The sequence below is a fragment of the Pistacia vera genome, unplaced genomic scaffold (assembly GCF_008641045.1).
Source record: "Pistacia vera cultivar Batoury unplaced genomic scaffold, PisVer_v2 Contig78, whole genome shotgun sequence".
Lineage (NCBI taxonomy): Eukaryota > Viridiplantae > Streptophyta > Magnoliopsida > Sapindales > Anacardiaceae > Pistacia > Pistacia vera.
This window is the reverse complement of record NW_022196645.1, coordinates 92286-102654: the sequence shown is the minus strand read 5'-3', so window position 1 is coordinate 102654 and position 10369 is coordinate 92286. Positions and strand designations below refer to the sequence as shown.

Below are 10369 nucleotides of genomic sequence, written 5' to 3'. Positions count from 1 at the left end.
ATTAAAAAAAAAAAAAAAAGATTAAATAATATTATCAGAAGAATAACTTTAATGAGAATTTGATGATAGTTTTGAGATTTGGAATCATAGATGATGAATGGAAAGTGTACAAGGAAAGGGGAAAGCACAAGGAAAGTGGGCCTGTAAATAGGGTCCATGGATGAAAATCAATGATGGTAGTCCCAATAAGAGAGAAAATGGGGAGGACCCAATTGCCAAACAAACAGAAACAGCCAGAGAAGTTGAAATAGTTGAGCCAAAAAGAGTAGACATTGATTAGACTGATAAATATGATGTGAACAATGAACATCTTTTGCTTTTGCATTTGAAGTATCAATCGATATGTGTATGTATGTGTAAGTGAGAGGAGAAAAGAAAAGAAAAGAAAGTTAATGGACCCATTTGGTTTGGAAGAATTTGGCAAAGGGACAACAAATCCATCAACTTTTTCAATTTCCACTTCAATTCTTTAAACCAGATTCAATAATTTTGAACTTGATGATGTAATTCTCTTCTATGTTTATGCGTCACCATTAATTTTTTTAAGGGTATGTTTCTATGATAGGCTCATTAATTATGATGATATTCATAGGATATGTGCCTAATAATGTTAGTGGGTTGTCATTAATCTAATCAATATTGGATTTGATGTAATCATGTAAAGTATATAATATATCAACCAAATATACAAAATCAAATTTAATAGTTTATAGAATCAACATTACTAAGTGGGCAACCTATTGGTCCTTCAAAACAATACATATATTTTTAAATTAAATAGTTTAATCATGCAATGAATAAGACAATTTGTTGATACATGCCAGATCTAGACACATGATAGGTGGGTTCTAGAGGTATCATTTGCTTTGGGCTCTAAACCCGCATGGTTTTATCCGAAAAATACATCTTTGGGTGATGATGATGTTCTTGTGTTATATAAGCGATCAAAGTCCTCGTCTCCTAACTAATGTGGGACTTTGACACCAACACAACTTATTTAAACAAGTCTAATGGATTAATTTAATTACAAACCTTAATTGCATGTTAACATAGCCAGGTTATGTCGATTATTCATGAAAGAATTCATTGTGTGAAACTCTTTTGTAATTGTATGATTTGTCTTGATTTAATAATTTATTTATATAATATACAAGTAATATCAGTAATTAGTGATGATTAATTTGATTATTGATTACTTTGGAACAAGGTCTATGGTGACCAAGACATAAACAAGACAAATTCGGAGCTTCTGTTTCTTAATTACAAACCTTAATCACTTAATAATTATAAGGGGTTTGAATTTTCAGTCACTTTTTTTCTCTTTTAGAACTCTTTAATCACCAGAATTCAAACAAGGTTTTATATTAATAAGTGTGGTTAATGATTGCATGGACAATGAGTTACACAAAATTTTATCCTTCAATCTCTCAATCATAATGCCTTGAAAAACACAACTACTCTTTAGTATAAACAAATATAAACTGATGTTTAAAATGAACAAAATTCTTTGGAATAATTTCAACGAGAAGATATGGAAAGCAACCATGGAAGGGGACCAACCATGAAAGGCAATTGAACTAGTTGTTTCTATATATATAATTTACATAATTTCTTTCTCTTTTATGTGTTGTGTCGTTATCGCGACTAAATATATTATACTTATTTTGAATACAATACTATTTATCATAATATGAAGAGAATAATATACTCATCCACGGATAGTTCAGATGGTTAGGACAAATTGAAGATAATGTAGATAGACGTACAGTCTCAAATTCGATTTACTATTTGAGTGTCCACGATTTAAGTGAAAGGTCGTGATGGTGGGTTGTTATGCTAGTTTTCCCTAAAGATTAATTGAGGTGTGCGTAAACTAATTCGGACACTTTAGTTAAAAAAAGAATTAGAATAATAAAAAAAATAAAAAAATACATACTTGTATATGCATATACATATAGACAAATTTATATAAGACGAAAAGATAATTACATGGAAACTTATGGCATCTAAACTTTTTCCATTTGAAAAAAGAAAAATGGAATTTTTTTGTCTCTTTGGATCGAATAAGAGCATCATTATAGAATTCTTAAACAGAATTCCAAAATAAAATTTGTAGGTATTAAATATGAAACAGAAATCTATATGAAATGACATTCATATGGGCGCTCTTTGTTTAATGTGGTGTGCCATTACAACTCCAGTTACTTTGGATATATATTTTGATGCTTGAATAATTTTTCAATGTAGATTATTATATACATCTAAAAGGTCAAAATCTTTTAACTTAAAAATTTGAATGGTTATAAGATCTTACTTTTGCCTATTGATTTCAATATATTGCTAATAAGTCTCCTGTGCAATTAATTTATGTCCTATTTTTAGTTAATTAATCAGCCTCAATGAGACTTCTTTTTCTGTGACTTGTTGATTGCGACATACACTTCCATTCTAAATTCTTATAATGCTTTCCTATCTAACTAGCTGGGGCTGCACCTTTCTATCGACGAAGAAAATTCAATGTAGCCTTTTGAAGTGGTAGCAGGTATAACAACTTTGATAGCAAGACTAATCCTCGATCAATAATTTCCTAAATCGATCCTTTACGTCATCTTTATTTGGTGACTTTGAATGCATCAGGAAGCTACACTTGTAATGCCTTGAGTGAGTTCACATAGCAGTGATTCATTTCTAAGTTGAACATTTCTTTCACGTATATCAGATATACATACAATCTCCCTATAAGAGCGTACGTATCATACACGCACGATGACATGACACATCTTCATTGGGTGGTTATACGTACATTGGATAATAATCCTATAAAATTTTACAATTATATCTAATCAAACATAATTACTTATTTAAGATAATTCAAAGATTATAAACAGGTCAAACTCTTGTTAAACAGGAATATGAGAGTCTGAGTAACCAAAAAGCATGAGTGATGGCAATTATCTTAAAAAAATAACCCGCAAAGTAAAAAAAAAAAAAAAAAAAGTAAGTGTTGTGTGGTAGTTTGGACACTTTCACACTCCCCAAAATGACATAAACTAGAAAAAGAATGATAATGGTATAATTGAATAAGTTATTGGGATTCCCCGAATATATACTGTTGCTTTTCACCAACTTTGATGAACTTCAGAATACTCAATCTCCCTCCCACTCCCACTCTCTCCAGAACATATATATATTCTTATAATTTACAATATAATTAAACAGTACACTATTCCATACTAATTAACAGGAGAATATATATATATTGATCAGTAGTGCTCATATGATGCTTTGATTTGGCCGGTGATGTCTTTTCTTCTTGATGGAGATATCTTGATTGTTGTTCTAACTTTTCTTAATGTGCGATCCTTACTTTAATATCACATAATGGAGCAGTAAAAGACGAAAAAAAGAAAAAAATTAAGCCCATAATATGATATTAAATTGCGCCAAGTGGGAGCCCATATCGTTGTTTTCTTTGGTCCTCTCCTCGTTATTTTCAGTGCAGAGAGCTCTTTTTTCCACAGAGGTAGGCTGTAAAAGCTAGCCTTAGAAGAAGACAATATAGTCCCTGCAAAACCCACCACACTTTTCATTATTTTATGAATACAATGACCTGTCTATCATGTGCTTTTCCTACATTTATCTGTTTGTTTTATTTCTCTCTTTTGCTTCCGTTTAGTCTTTTGTCGTCTCTCTTTTTTACAATTGAATGCTTTTTTCAATTTGGTTGTTGTCTGTAAGTATAAATGTGTGTGTATAAAAGAAAGAGAAAGAGATAACTACTTGAGTATTGCTGCAGGCTGCAGCCTTGTGGCTATTAGGTTTGATTGTTGAATCATGAGAAAATTAAAAGAGAAAGAGCAAAGAGGGTTTTCGAAAGAAGGAAAAGAGGTGTCTGGAATGAAGTTTGATCCAAGATCCTATTGTCTCTCCTCCAACTCTTTGTTTTGTGTGTGTAAATTAGGATAGTCTCGAGGAAGAAAAGGTTTTGAATGGGATGAGTTCTATAATATCTTTCATTTGCTTTGAAAGAAGAGGAATCCAAGAGAGATCCTTTCATTTATGAACCTTCTTCTTCTTCTTCCTCTCTCGTCACTTGTATTTGGATAACTTCATGGACCGATCGATCTCGGACCAGGCTTCATTCCTCACACCAACTTTTTCCTTACTCAACTACAGGACTTCATCATCTCAAAGAAGGTATACTACCTCTCATCTTTAATTAATCTCTAGAGATAAACTCGTTTTGATCTGTTCAAGATTTATATATCATTCAAATTAAAGCATAACTATTTTCACCAGTGGATTTCGTAGGTGTATAACAGTATTGGATCGATCTTGTTTGATGAGAAAAGGGTTTGATTTCGGGTTGTTCTTCACGTTTGATATATTTATACATTTACATATATATGTTAAGGGTTTTGTGTTAAGATGATCCTTAAAGATGATTGATCATATCAATACCCTATTACAACTTAGGCTTTTCTTCATTAACCCTATTGTTTACTTTATTTGTTGATATATCTGATAATGCTAAAATGGAAATATACAACATCTCTCTTGCTTGCTCTAGCTTCTCTCTCTCTTTACACAGACTTCGTCAATTTGTCCCTCAGATTCTTGGACAAATAACATAAGACATGCACGCAAAAGAAAGAGAATATGAACATGTCATCATCGATTACGAAAAAGGAAGAAAAAAAAGTTAGAGAAGAAGAAGAAAAGAGTATTGTTTTATTCATTAAGTTAAGATATAATTAGTTTTATCTGACTTACAAATTGGATCTGTCTTGAAGAAGTCGTTTTTCAATGAGTTCAGGATCTAAATCGAATAGCTTGAGCACACATATATATAAACCCTAGCAAAAGCTTATAGTTTGATTCAAATACTTCTCAGAAATCATGTAAACATTCCAAGTTATGAAATCAACCGACAGAACTGTCTTTTCATGGTGATCATCATGGGGTAACTTACCATTGTATCTTGTCTTAAGAAGGAGAGAATGAGGGTGCTCAATTATTTTCCACAGTGCCCATGTGGCACTCAATGGTAGGTGTATTTTTCAAAAACATATACGGATATATTTTTGGTTGATACATGTTGTCACCAAAAAATGGCCAATAATTCGGGCTTTTCATAAAATTAATTTCAAATCTTTTTGCCCATGCCGCAAGAATATGGTCTAGTAGTTTATTAGGGTTTAGTTCTTGGAGTCAGAAAACACTTTTGTTTAGGGTATACTACTTCTTTCTTTTGCTTACTCGACATGTGCAATATATCAAAATTTTGTCTCTCTCTCTCTCTCTCTCTCTCTCTCTCTCTCTCTCTCTCTCTCTCTCTCTATATATATATATATATATATATATATATAGGAACTGTATTTCATTAGTTACAATTTCTGGAAGATTGTATAATCAGAATGTGTTATTCAGAAAAGGATGGAGCTGGTAATACTGGCTGTAAACTTTACATAAATCTCAAGTCTTGAAGTGGGAAGCAGATTCTTCCAAGATGAATTGATTTGCTCTACTGTTTACTACTTTTTGTGTTATATATCTTAGTGTATCATGTGATTTGATGTGATGTGGATCTTGTTTTCTTCTTCTTGGTTTATCTATGGTAGACGAATGTAATAATATAATCTATAGATATAGATATATTAGTCGTATTTATGAAATTAATGTTGTTGGTGCTACAAAATTTTGTGCAACACACAATCATTCCATACTGCATTCATAATGAAAGTTAATGTCAACGACATTTTGATCCAATTTTTGTTCTGTAGTCAAACTCTATACCTATATATGATTCCATTTACTTGTTTCAAATTCAACTCAAGTCGTATAATTAGGGAAATTGTTGGCTTCTGTGTGAAATCTAGTCAAATTAGGGAATATTTGATGTATGCCTTTTTATATAATTGAAATTGTGATATCCAAGATTCAAAACTCATTCTTGGTAAGCCTCGATTCAATGATTCATTATAGGAAGGCCACATTTTATTTGTTCTTATTTATTGTTGTGTAGTAAATCTCCGAGGGACGGATTCACGTCACATGTATGTCAATATTTTTAGGTCAACTTTATTTACAAGTTTATCACTATAATAATATATAAGCATACTTTTTACCCAAATTAGGGATACATAAATTATTCAATTTGTTAGTCACACTTGTGCGCAGCAAAACAAAGATATCAATACAAAAACAGTAGACGTAGGATTTGCATTGGGCATATGAAATACTTTAAAATTTGTTTTCCTTGTATGATTACTTATTTTCATTTGTATTTATCATCCATAAATCGATTCAGCACCAAATCTTTCACAAACTTATATGGAGATTCTTCCCAAATCCTACGTACTTCTCATTAGTGCAAATCGTTGCATCAACATATATGTCCTACTTTTATGCAATTCTTGAACCATTTTAAACCTTTAGATTCAGATATTTTAGATAAATACTGAAATTAATTATATCATTCAGCAGTTCATCATTCGGATACTATAGCTCTTATAACGTCTAAAAATTATTATATAAATCACAATCTAGGCTCTGTCTAATTGTAGCCTTTATTAATTGATGATCTATATATATATATATATATATACACACACACTAACAATAGGTAGCTCTAATATTCTATAAAGATTTTCCATTAAATCTTCGTCATATAATTAATTTTATTGGCATATTATATGTAAGATGTGCAGCCCTCTACCAATTTATTTATTTCCTAAGGCATTTTAATAGAGTCAAATGGATTCTCTAGGCTTTATAAATCATAATCAAACCTAAGTACTAGCTCTAGCTAGCACCATGCATATAGAAAATAAATAAATTACGAGGATTGGCTACTAAAAAAGTTAAACAATTTTTTCATATAAAATCTATATATATATATTTTTTAATCTAATTGAAATATGTAAAGTTGAAGTTGTGACATTTTGTTTTGATACTATATTAAATTAACATTTGTATTGAAAAAAATTAAATTAATAATTAGGGATTAAATTAATCTATTGTTGTTTTGCTAGTCAGAAAATTAATGTCAGCTCAATTTTTTCGGTATATCAAATAAATTTTAGACAATATAATCAAGGACAGATCCAGAAATTTCTATTAGGGTTGGCTAAAATAAAAACTAATTGCACATTAACATTTTTGTCTATTAATATTTTGATTAGGGTGGATCAAAATCCATAAATAATACATATTAATATTTTTTTTTTAAACATGGCTCACCCTGAAATAGTACTGCATCTGCCTCGGAGTATAATGAAAGATCGACAAGCCATTTATGTTTGATTATATGAACCAAATAAACTTTAATTTTTCATACCTTGGTAGCTTGTTGCTACTCCTGACAGAAATAAAAAACTTAATTATACATGGTTTAATATTTATAAGAGTAAACGACTTTTTTCCACTCAAGGTTTGCCTCAATGACACTTTCCTACCCAAAAAGTTTTAAAATACAACTTTTCCACCCAACGTTTGTATTCCGTTAATATCTAAAATATATTTCACTTTCTCAGCCAACGTTTGGCGAGTTACCGGGAGCTAGGGTAATAGGATTTTTGTAGAGTAGATGCCGATGGATCGAATGTTGGTGATCGGTTGAATATTCGTCACCGAAATCAGCTAAGAACAAGAAACTATAGCTTTGTGGTGGCTGGCAATCGGCAAGAAATCAGGTGCCAGAGTTAAAGGGGTTTTGTAGAGAGGAAACCGAATGTTCAAATGATGGTGACAGAGAAAATTATCGCCATTGAAATCGACTTTGGGTAGTAATGAAATATTAACTTTAAGTTAAAAAAATGGTATTTTGAAACTTTTGGGGTGGGAAAGTGTCATTAAAGCAAACCTTCATGGGAAAAAGTCGTTTATTCTATTTATAATTGTTTAAGCTCGCTTGACATAATAGAAGATGTTGATTGGACCTAAAGCAGATATTTTTCAGAACAATAAAGCTAAACGCACAAAGAAATTTACAAAGATTATTTGTACAAAGTGGGGTGGTAGAAGATGAATAAAAGAGTGAATACAGAAAATCAAACTCATCATCTTCAGTCTTTCATTAATCTCCTGACACATCACTTTATACAAAAAAATCTTTATACAGTTCTTTGTACACGTAATATTACCCTTTTCAGAAACCTTTTACATACATATGTATAATTTCAGCAGGCGGTAGATTAATTTCTGCCTCTTGTCCATTCCAATAAAAGAAACTGTAATTTCTGTAATTGCAAAGTTTTTGAAAATCGTGTTGATCATATTTTGCACCTTGTAATTGCCATCTACTCTTTTTTGTTCAGTTTCTTTACTCTTCAAATAGCTTTTCTATCCACCCAATAAATGCTATGCACCATATATTATATACATATATGGAATAGCTATAAGTTTAAAATATTATTAAAGCAATTACTATAAAGATAAAGATAAAATTAAAGCCTGCCCCATCACTCAAAAGAAACATCAAAATGAAAATGATATAAATGAGAGAATCTCTTCCATCTTAAGAAACCAAATTAGAATTGTTAATATCAAACAGTATATTCAAAGTTTTGAAAACGATCACGTAGAGAGCGAGTTTTCAGTTTTACAATATGTATCAAACAATTATATCCTCAACATTTCAAACATCGTTGATAAAAGAAATTCAGAGATATTGATATTGTTCTTTTGAATAAGATCTCGATTACAAGACAATTTCATTAGATTTTTACAATTAAAATCCTTTTTTTTTTTTTTTTTGAGTCAATTCCTCACCACCGTGAACCCTTAATAGTTAGATTCAAGTTCAATATGTCAACCAAGGGATGTCTGACGGTCAAGAGTTTGCTTCTTTCTTTGAGTTTCTAGGTTCAAACATTGATGTACCTACCAATAACATTGATTACTTGATCTTTGGGTTTGTAGTTTCAATAGACTTGTGAAGATAGCCGAGGGTCACGTGCAGCTGGCTCGACACCTCATCGCGTTTCCCCAGACAAAAAGACATAGGTTAAACATGTCAAGAGTGATGCGTTTTAGATGCTACATAATTGTTAGGAACTGCGTGTAATAGGTTGCCAGTTACGGCTAAAACAAAACGACTAACTGGTTACACTCCAACGTGTCGTAAAGGGCCTCGGCTGGGCTCGCATCGCACATGTGAGTACACAGGCACAGAATATGCTGACGGTGGTGCAATCAGAGAATTCCAGTTTACCGATCAGATCGGCTATGTAATCATCGGTGAATAAGAATGAAGGACATCTGCTGCAGGCCAAACTTGTAGGTTCTGTCGTCGGGGTGAACGTTTCTTGTGTGGACAGTGCGTGCGGTGATACGCCACTAGACGAGTAGTGATCTGTGCTGCCACTTTAACTATCAGTCATATTTCGTGCGCATTGGGTTTTTGCTAACCGACCTAAAATGGGTACAAACACACAAAAAAGTGCGCATGGAGTAGCTCTGTGGGGGTCCTCTCGCACGAAGACATTCACAAGAACTACAAGTATTGCTAATCCTCCGCACGTAACCTAATAAAACAAGACTAGTTTGTGACGCCTGAAAAAACCACCAAACGGTGGGGGGTAAGTAGTAGTAGTAGGTTGTGTTGGACTATCGGGGGTTTTGTGTTTTCCATTTTGCACACACGAAGATCGCGATATTGCAATACTCTCACAAAAACCAGCGAGACACGTGAATTAAAAATTACACCCTTTGTTTTATAGTCATTTTTAGTTGGCCCTATTCTCTATGGAATAGGCTTGTGCTCAACCCAACACACCCCATGTTTCCAAACACCCCAATTAAAATTTATTTTATTCATCATTATTTTCAATAAAATCAATTAATAATATTTATATAATATATTAATTTAACAATAATGATAATTTATTTAAATATGCGAACATGTATTTAAACGTAATTTCACTTATTTAATTTTTCTATAAATTAAATAAAGTCTACCTCAGCAGATTTAATTGCACTATAAATTACCAAAATACCCTTTCGCCTAAAAAGACGAAACATCATTCTTTCTTCCTGGCTCTTAAATTATCTTCTATGTGTGTGACCTATAGGCTCCTCATCATACCGATAGTGTATATTATCAGATTAACACCAATTAATCGTCTCACTAATACACAGACCAAGATTGGCCCCTAGCAAGGCATCATGGCCACCCGATAGATTCAATTCAGCAAAGTAGCTACCTTTCAACGATATGGTTATCGTACAATTCGATCCTTTCATCATACTGTATCTTGACGAGACGAAGACATATAAATAGTGTCAACCTTCGGTTACTCTCGATATTATGTATTAAGTTTTTGGACCAATGACCTGTATTATAATCTGGATAGACCATAACTCATCC

General features: G+C 32.0%; 1 long non-coding RNA gene across 1 annotated transcript; it reads left to right on the top strand.

The window, feature by feature from the left end:
* Positions 1–3514: 3514 nt before the first annotated feature.
* Positions 3515–4701, top strand: LOC116116713. Its single transcript, XR_004125841.1, has 2 exons — positions 3515–4197; positions 4300–4701. It is a non-coding gene; the product is annotated as an uncharacterized LOC116116713 (long non-coding RNA).
* Positions 4702–10369: the final 5668 nt, after the last annotated feature.